General features: G+C 33.4%; 2 protein-coding genes across 4 annotated transcripts in view; one reads left to right on the top strand and one right to left on the bottom strand.

The window, feature by feature from the left end:
* LOC107630378 overlaps window positions 1-4,789 on the bottom strand; it is a 13,222-nt gene extending 8,433 nt beyond the window's left edge. For 2 of the 3 annotated variants that reach the window (XM_021118799.1, XM_021118801.1), the window contains exons 1-5: window positions 4,434-4,789; window positions 4,263-4,306; window positions 3,650-3,755; window positions 2,385-2,533; window positions 1,678-1,784 (exon numbers count right to left, since the gene is read on the bottom strand). The gene's annotated coding sequence lies outside the window, so the exon portion shown is untranslated. Of the gene's footprint in view, window positions 1-1,677; window positions 1,785-2,384; window positions 2,534-3,649; window positions 3,756-4,262; window positions 4,312-4,433 lie in introns of all 3 variants that reach the window. The other variant, XM_021118800.1, reaches the window with a different exon arrangement.
* Window positions 495-8,562, top strand: part of LOC107630376 (WD-40 repeat-containing protein MSI4) — a 17,699-nt gene continuing 9,631 nt past the window's right edge. Inside the window, exon 1 of the mRNA XM_016333480.2 lies at window positions 495-519. The gene's annotated coding sequence lies outside the window, so the exon portion shown is untranslated. The remainder of the gene's footprint in view (window positions 520-8,562) is intronic.

Below are 8,562 nucleotides of genomic sequence, written 5' to 3'. Positions count from 1 at the left end.
CCCACTTGGTGTGTGCTGGGGCTGAGACTTAAGCAATTCACGTGTATAAGGCCATTTTGGGTGTTCAACGCCAGGTTTGGATCCATTTCTGGCGTTGAACTCCAACTTTTAATCCTTTTCTGGCGCTGGACGCCAGAATTGGGCAGAGAACTGGCGTTGAACGCCAGTTTACGTCATCTATCCTTAAGCAAAGTATGGACTATTATATATTGCTGGAAAGCCCTGGATGTCTACTTTCCAATGCAATTGGAAGCGCACCATTTCGATTTCTGTAGCTCCAGAAAATCCACTTTGAGTGCAGGGAGGTCAGAATCCAACAGCATCAGCAGTCCTTTTTCAGCCTGAATCAGATTTTTGCTCAGCTCCCTCAATTTCAGCTAGAAAAATACCTGAAATTACAGAAAAACACACAACTCATAGTAAAGTCCAGAAATATGAATTTTTCCTAAAAACTAATGAAAATAAACTAAAAACTAACTAAAACATACTAAAAACTATATGAAATTAACCCCAAAAAACGTATAGAATATCCGCTCATCACTCTTACAAAGATTCTGCAAAATAAATTTGGACACAATTAAATAGAGTCAAACATGCATTCAACATATAACATGCGTTCAACATATCACTGGTTCATTACCAACTCTATATAAAATAAAAGACGAGCAGGCAGCAAACTATAACTAAAGGCTTTTTATTACCAACTCTATATAAAATAAAAGACGAGCAGGCAGCAAACTATTAACTAAAGGCTGCTCGCAATGTAAACATTTCATTTTTGAACCTATCTAATATTTGAACACCATCATGCCACAACTCTTTTAACTCTTTAATAAGAGGTTGTAAGTATACATCTATATTTTTCCCCGGCATTTTCTCTCCAGGAATAATCATTGACAAGATAAGTGATGTTGGCTTCATGCACTCCCATGGAGGCCGATTGTATGGAATAAGCACCACTGGCCAAACGCTATAGTTTGTACGCATAGCTCCAAAGGGGTTGAATCCATCGGCTGCAAGACCAAGACGTACATTTCGAGGATCTTCGGCAAACCTATCATGAAGTAAATCGAATATTTTCCAAGCTTCAGAATCTCACGGATGCCTCATCTTTGAATCTTTCTTTTCTGCCGAAGCATGCTATTGCATTGATTGAGCAATCTTAGAACACATGAATAATCGTTGAAGTCTCGGTTTTAGTGGAAAGTATCGTAAGATCTTTGCTGGTTTCTTCTTTTTAGCATCGCTCCATTTAGATGTCTTGCATCTTTTGCATTCTTGCAAATCTTCATCCTCCCCCCAATATAACATGCAATCATTAGGGCAAGCAGGTATCTTGGTATAATTAAGCCCTAGTTTATTTATGGTTTTCTTGGCCTCATAGAATGTATTTGAAATCTTTGCATTTCCAAAAGCATCTTTTAATAACTTGAGGATTTCGGTCATGGCTTTGTCGCTTATTCTATATAAGCACTTTATGTGATACAGACTAATTAAGAAAGACAGTTTTGAATACTTTGTGTTAAGAGGGACTACAAATAGGGATTTTAAAAAATCTATTCATTAAAAATCTATATATATTCTAAAGGCAAGAAATTTATTCTTTTATATGCAAATTAGATATTAAAAACTTACTTAAATAGTATTTAAAAGAAAATATAAGAAAATTATAATTACCTCTTTCAAATAATAATTTCCCTTCTTTTTTCTTTCCCAACAAATATTAAAACTTGAAGCTTTTAAAGTAAAGTAGCTAGCAGCAAGAGTTGAAGAAGATCTAAAACCTGTTTCACATGAAAAATTATCACCAACAAATTTATTAAAATTATCAAAATTAAACATTCAAAATTTCAAATAATCAGCATGCCTGTGGTCAACTAGAATGATATATATATATATATATATATATATATACACCAAAATTTTCAACTCAAAATAATAAGAAATGTATAAACTCATAACAGTGTGCAGCCTACAATAGAAATGGAAAAACTACTTGCAGGTCTGATTAAGCAGAACAAAGCACAATCATCCATTCTCCTAAACCGCACACAGAGAATCTATGCCTTGTGGACAGTGGCCACAAGATAAAGTAATACAAACCACTATAAGCAACTCAAGAATATATATATATATATATTAAAGCGCGTTAAAGAAAGGAAGCTGCAAAAGGAAGAAGTAAAGCAATGGAAACCACCAAGAATTTGCAGCTAGAAAAGGAAGCTGAGCTTCTTGGTATTTTCCCTTAGCTTTTTTTTTTCTCTTGCTCTCAGGTCTTAACACATGGCAGTAGTAATAGTATAACAACCAAACTCACTAACCTGAACTAGAACTTGCAGTTTGAATTGACAACAATGAAAAGCATGTAAGCTTTTTAATCTAACCTTGTTCCTCTATTTTGCTTTCTGACTTTCAATTAAACTTGGTATGGAAAGCTCACACCCCATTTGAAGAAAAGTCTTGTTTGTTTATACTCATGAGAAACAGCATGTGTCCAAATGCTAGTAGTCTTGGGTTGGCGATTTTACATGACCTTTAAAGGACCAAGTACAAAAGTTAAATCACTAAAAATGCTAAACACAGTCTAATGTAAGTATGTAACCAAGAAATTAAATAAATAAATACAAAATCAAGTGCTTCCCTTTAGAGAGGTGCCATAAAGTGGTGTATATACAACCAGAAAAAAAAAAAGAACATGAGAAGGAAAAATATCACACGGCCAACTTCACCTTGTGAATATGATGGAATGGTTATTCTTATTCACTCTTTTCTTAAAAGATAATGATGCTTACCTCCTTAGACTAGAAACACAGATCTTGTTCTAATTTAGTGATTTTTCTGTCCCTTCTTTCCCTCTGTTTTCCTTTTTTTGTGTAATTTTTTAAGGGGTGGAGGAAGCTAGGTACTGTAAGTCTGTAACATTGTTAATTAAATTATGTTTCTCCAGGACTTATCAATAAGAATTTAACTTTATCTTCTTTTTTTTTTATTTACAAAATTGGATGCCCATTTTTACTGATTAAAAAAAGAGACAAGGATACAATATTTTCTGTTCAATGAAAGAAAAACTATTTTGTTATTTTGAATAATTAAAAACATAAATGAACAAAGTAATTCATGCATATATACATAAAAACCAAAGTGGCGTTAACTCAATATAAACTATCACAGCAGTAACAGGATACATAAAACAAAAAGAAAATGGATTCTCTCAATTTTGTCAAGTATAATATTTTATTATTAATATTTGTTTCTGTTTACAAGCCATATATAATCAAATCGGTTGGTTATGGAATAATTAAGGGGATAGATATAATGCTTCTTTGTGCTATACTAAATACATCTATTTTACTTGCTAGTTCATCAAAAATATATTTTTTTATTAGAATTGGCCTCGTTTATTGTATAGGCAATGCTATTTATTTTAATTTTTCTCATTTCTTTTATATGGATACCAAATAGCAAGACTACAACACCAGTAGGCCCCCTTTAAACCACAAGAACACAAATTCAATTAAGGCAGCTAGGCTCTGATTAATAACAAATCCAGTCAGCTAGAACAAGGGAGAACAGAACCAATAACTGCATTAGTACTAAATCATAGTACCAGCAATATGTACTATATCTGTAATTAAAATAATAACCATACCTTGTGGATTTAGGAGGAACTTTCGATATTGAGAGTTTATCAATGTCGCTTACTACCAATTTTTTTCAGGAGTACCACCACAGTCACTGCAACAAAAATCTTTATGCTGCAAATATAAGAAAAAATAAACAAGATTGAGAATAAGCATGGCACAGTAGAATAATTTGAATAACAAAGTTAATTTAAAAATAAAAGTAGCTGCTTCTACTAATTTTCATGATGTGCAAAAAAAGATACACTCCTTCTGCATATTGATAATTCATTTTCGGTGCAATTGCAACAAGAAGAAGTATCTATTGGAAGTTGGAAACAACATCCAATATGTGCAAGATTAACATAGTAAAATAAAATTAATCAGGAATATAATTATAAAGCTATAGATGCAGGATAATGTAACAGTTTCCAAATCATACCTCTGATTAACCACCAGTGTAAACACTAGAATGCTGATGTTACATTGTCATAAGGGTAAACCAAATTTATAATGGTTCAACAACATAGAGACCAGTAATTATTATTATCAACTCAAGTTAATTAGTTCTATAAAGATTTAAGCTATAATTTAAGCTATAATTTACAAAACAAAGCTGGAAAAAGAAGAAATAGCACTCACATCTATGAAGCTATTCCCCTGCGCTAGGTTTCCATCATCAGACACTGTCCTTATCGAAATTCACATCACATTTTAACAGTTACAACAAATTTTTGAGTGAGAAGTGAATCCAAAAAGAAAAAGAGATATAGAGAGAGAGAGAGAGAGAGAGAGAGAGAGAGAAAGAAGTACCATCAATGGAAGGAAAGGGAGAACGAAAGAGAGGCACTAAGGATTTTGGCAGAGAAGGACAGCAAAAAGCTAGAGGAGACCTCACCGGAGGAGATCGTCGGAGGAGGAGGAGATCCCGCCGGAGGAGATCGTCAAGGAACGCATAGGATCGGAGATCGCCACACAATGGAAGCAGTAGTGTACGCAGGCGTCTTCAGCAATGACCCAGTGTTTCTAAAATTAGGGTTGGAATTGGGCTTTTATATATATGGGAGATACGGCGGGTTGGAACCGCTGTAATGACCCAAAATGCCACCAAGAACAAATCACTTAACGGCAGCAACAAAAAACACCACAATATCCAAATATTATGGCAGGTTTTTAAAATCGTCATATTATAAATGTCATTTTAAACTCTTTTTTTTGTAGTGGGACTTCTCATTCTCATTCCTTGCCAAGAGCTTTATTAGCTATTAGTTTAATTCTTGTAATTTATTTTTCTTGTTCTCTTATTCAAAACCCTAAAATATACATCTCATAACTAATAACAAGAACACTTCCCTGCAATTCCTTTGAGAGACGACCCGAGGTTTGAATACTTCAGTTATTATTTTTAGGGGATTGTTACTTGTGACAACCAAATTTTTGTATGAGAGGATTCTTTATTGGTTTAGAAACTATACTAGCAACGAGATTTCATTTGTGAAATTCTAAACTGCCGAAAATCCGTTCATCAAAATGGCGCCGTTGCCGGGGAGTTGCAAATGTGCGCTTGTTATTGGTTATTGTACATATGTGAATATTGTGAATATATTTGCCTTTGTTAGTTCTTGCTAGTTTTAGGATTTAGTTTTCTTTGCTTCTTATTTGATTTTATTTTTATTTGCTTTTGCTATCATGAATTCTCACTTGGGCTATGAGTTTAGTTCACATTATGTTGTAAAAAATGGAGATTATAATGAGGATAATCATCAAGGATGGAACAATCAAGGTTGGGAGGAGCCTCAAGCCTATGGACAACCTTTTTGGCAACAACCTCCTTCGGTCTCTTAGCTTATAGGTATAATTCCACTCCTAATGCATATCAATCCAATAGCTATGATGACTTCCTTGTAGTTACCAACAAGCTCCACCATATACTTATGAACCCCATCCTCAACATAGCTCTCAACCATACTCACAAGCCCCTTTTTACCAAACACCTTCATATGACCCCAATCCTTACCCACAATACCAACAATCATATGAGCCATATGAACCACATATAGAGCCACCACCATTCCAACATCAACACCTATAAGAACCACTTCCTCCATACTATTACCAAGATGAACCACCTCCAATGTATGCAAATTTTCACTCACAAGATGAATTTTACTTTCCACCACAACCCTCTATGGAAGAATATTCATGTCCGTCAATCCAAGAGCAAGATGGTCTTACCTATGTTTGCAAGTTGGAACAAGATCGCCTCAAGGAAACAATGGACCAGCTTCAAGCAACCATCCGTCAAAAGATAGACTCATGGGATTCATGCCCCATAATAATTGGGTTCAAGGATGATTGTGGGGGAGCAACCGTGGAGTGTGTTGTGCAACAAGTAGAAAAATTGGAGAGTGTTGAACCGCCAAAAATCCGTTCATCAAAATCAACGACCTATTTTTCTTGATAAGGTAACTCTAGAGATCATAATCTTCAATTTAAGTTAGGTTTTGCTGAACTTGGATTAGAATTGAATTTTTTACAAGATTTAGAATTCTGCTATTGCATTTACAAAATTCTAGAAAAACAGACAGCAGCAGTATTTTTATAAATTCCACAATAATTCTAATTCTAATATGTTGCCTCTAAATTTTGGTGGGATTACAGTCAACATTCCCAAATTTAAAAACCCACAAGTTTCAGGTTCATATCACTTCATTTGAGTAATTAATTATCAATGGAAGAGGCACCCTGTTTTTATGAATCAGTTCAAAATTTCCAGCAAACAACCCATCTTCCAAATGACTTATCTAAGTCTAAAAAATAGGTATGGACTTGAAACTTATTCTCCCTTAAAATAGACTGATAAATCTTTAAATTTCTTTTAGAAGCAACTCAAAATTCTATTTAAATCCAAAGTTATAGCGTCTAGAAGTTGGTACTGCAGAACCAGAAAACCAGAAAAATCTGCAGCAACCACTAAATTTCAAAAAATCATATCTTCTAAACCACTTGGCCAAATTCCCTGAAATTTTTTTGTAATAATCTTGACTTATAAAAAGTTGTTAGAAAAATAGATTTGTTTGATAATCATGTCCAGATTATTCCTAGTTTTCGTTTTAAATTGCTGTCCAAACAGATTAGGAATTTCTGCAGCAAGACTTCTCAATTTCACTAACCAAATTTAGTCTTCTAGGTTTCCAACTTATACTAATCCACCATTCCTCTCATTCATCACCATATCTACTTTAATTATATCATAATCCTACTCTAAAACCTACAAATTTACAACATATCAAGTCCCTTTTTACTAACACCAACTACTAGCACACTAGTACACACCATTCTATAAAATCCATACATTAATTCTAATATTTACCATTCCAACCACAAGCTACAACTTTTAAAACTTCATTAATTTACTTCTTCAATTCATTAATAACCAATCAACAAGTCATAGCCATAAAATCTCATTGACATATACAAACAACATCATCAATTCACCATTATTAATTCCAATGACACATTCTCATTAATTCCATTCATCTTATGACCATTAATTCCAACACAAACCTAATCATCAAGTTACCATTAACATCACAAAACTAACCATTTAATGCTTAAAACCATTTCAACTTATCCTATAGTTCTCTAGCCTAAATTTTCACACAACCTTACATATTAAACGCACGAAACCTAAACCATACATTGGCCGATCACTTTATTTAGTCCAAGACAGCCCCCAAGGTCACAACACAGCCCCTCAAGCTTAGAGAAATCAGCCACAAGCTTAGCCTCAACCACCACCAAGCTTCCAAATGCTCACTTTTCAATTCCAATGCTTATATACAAACTTAATTCACACCTAATTCACATATATATTCCAAATTCAGATTTTACATAATGAAATCAAAATTGGATTAGGGTTTGAGTGATCCTTACCGTACCCACACGCGTAGCAACTCAAATTCAATAAGCTCCACAAGCTAAATCGAACCTAGAACACTAAAATTGAACAATTTTCAACATAATTGTTCATGAATTTTTGAAATTGGGAGAAGCTGGCTGAGAAGGAAATAGTGAGTTACATACCAAATTGTTCTATGGGTTTCGTAGACCTCGTCGCGGTGAACGCGTAGTCACAAACGATTCGTCAATCGAAGCTCCGGATCAAAAGTTATCTTTGTTTAAAGATCAACCTAGGTTTATGTTTGTGAGAAAGTTCCTTCCCCCTTCATGCTGAGTTTCAGCGTGAAAATGAATGTCACAAGGGAGGAAATTTGGATCCTCTAAATTTTAAATTTTACTTTAGAGAGTAAAATTTGATCTCTCACCATTTATTTTATAGGTGGGACCAAGAGAAAATATGAGTGAGAAACCATTCAAGGGTGAGAGATCAAACTTTACTCTTAAAGTGAAATTTAAAATTTAGAGGATCCAAATCCCAAGGGAATAGGGTGCTATTTTGCTTAATTGGGCTGAGTTGGGTTGGGCCTTGGGTCCGGTTCACTCATTTTGGTCCGTTCGGCCCAATTTTGGGCCAAATTATTTTAAATTAGTGTCAAAATTCTTATTTTAATTTGCTCTATCTTATTTTTATATAAAATTTACTTTTCCAATTTATTTCGTTAAAATTTAATTTATTGACAATTATTCGCTAATTTTACATAGTTTACAATATACACTTAGTCTAAAGATTAAGTGTTTCTTTGAGCGCCGTTAAATCGATAAAAAAGATTTTTTTCAATGAAAAAAGATCTTTTTTATTTTTTAGTGTATTTAGCAAATTTTTAATAATAAAAGTAAAAGCACTAAAAAAATAAAAAATATATTTTTTGAGAAGCTACAATTTACATTTTCTTTAAAAGTTTTTTTTAAAAAAAATAAATTTTCACATAATAAATGAATAAAAAAGTACTTTTATCTTATTTTACTCAAATATAGTACT

The sequence above is a fragment of the Arachis ipaensis genome, chromosome B03 (assembly GCF_000816755.2).
Source record: "Arachis ipaensis cultivar K30076 chromosome B03, Araip1.1, whole genome shotgun sequence".
Classification (NCBI taxonomy): domain Eukaryota; kingdom Viridiplantae; phylum Streptophyta; class Magnoliopsida; order Fabales; family Fabaceae; genus Arachis; species Arachis ipaensis.
The sequence above is the reverse complement of the archived record's forward strand: the minus strand, read 5'-3'. Positions and strand labels throughout refer to the sequence as shown.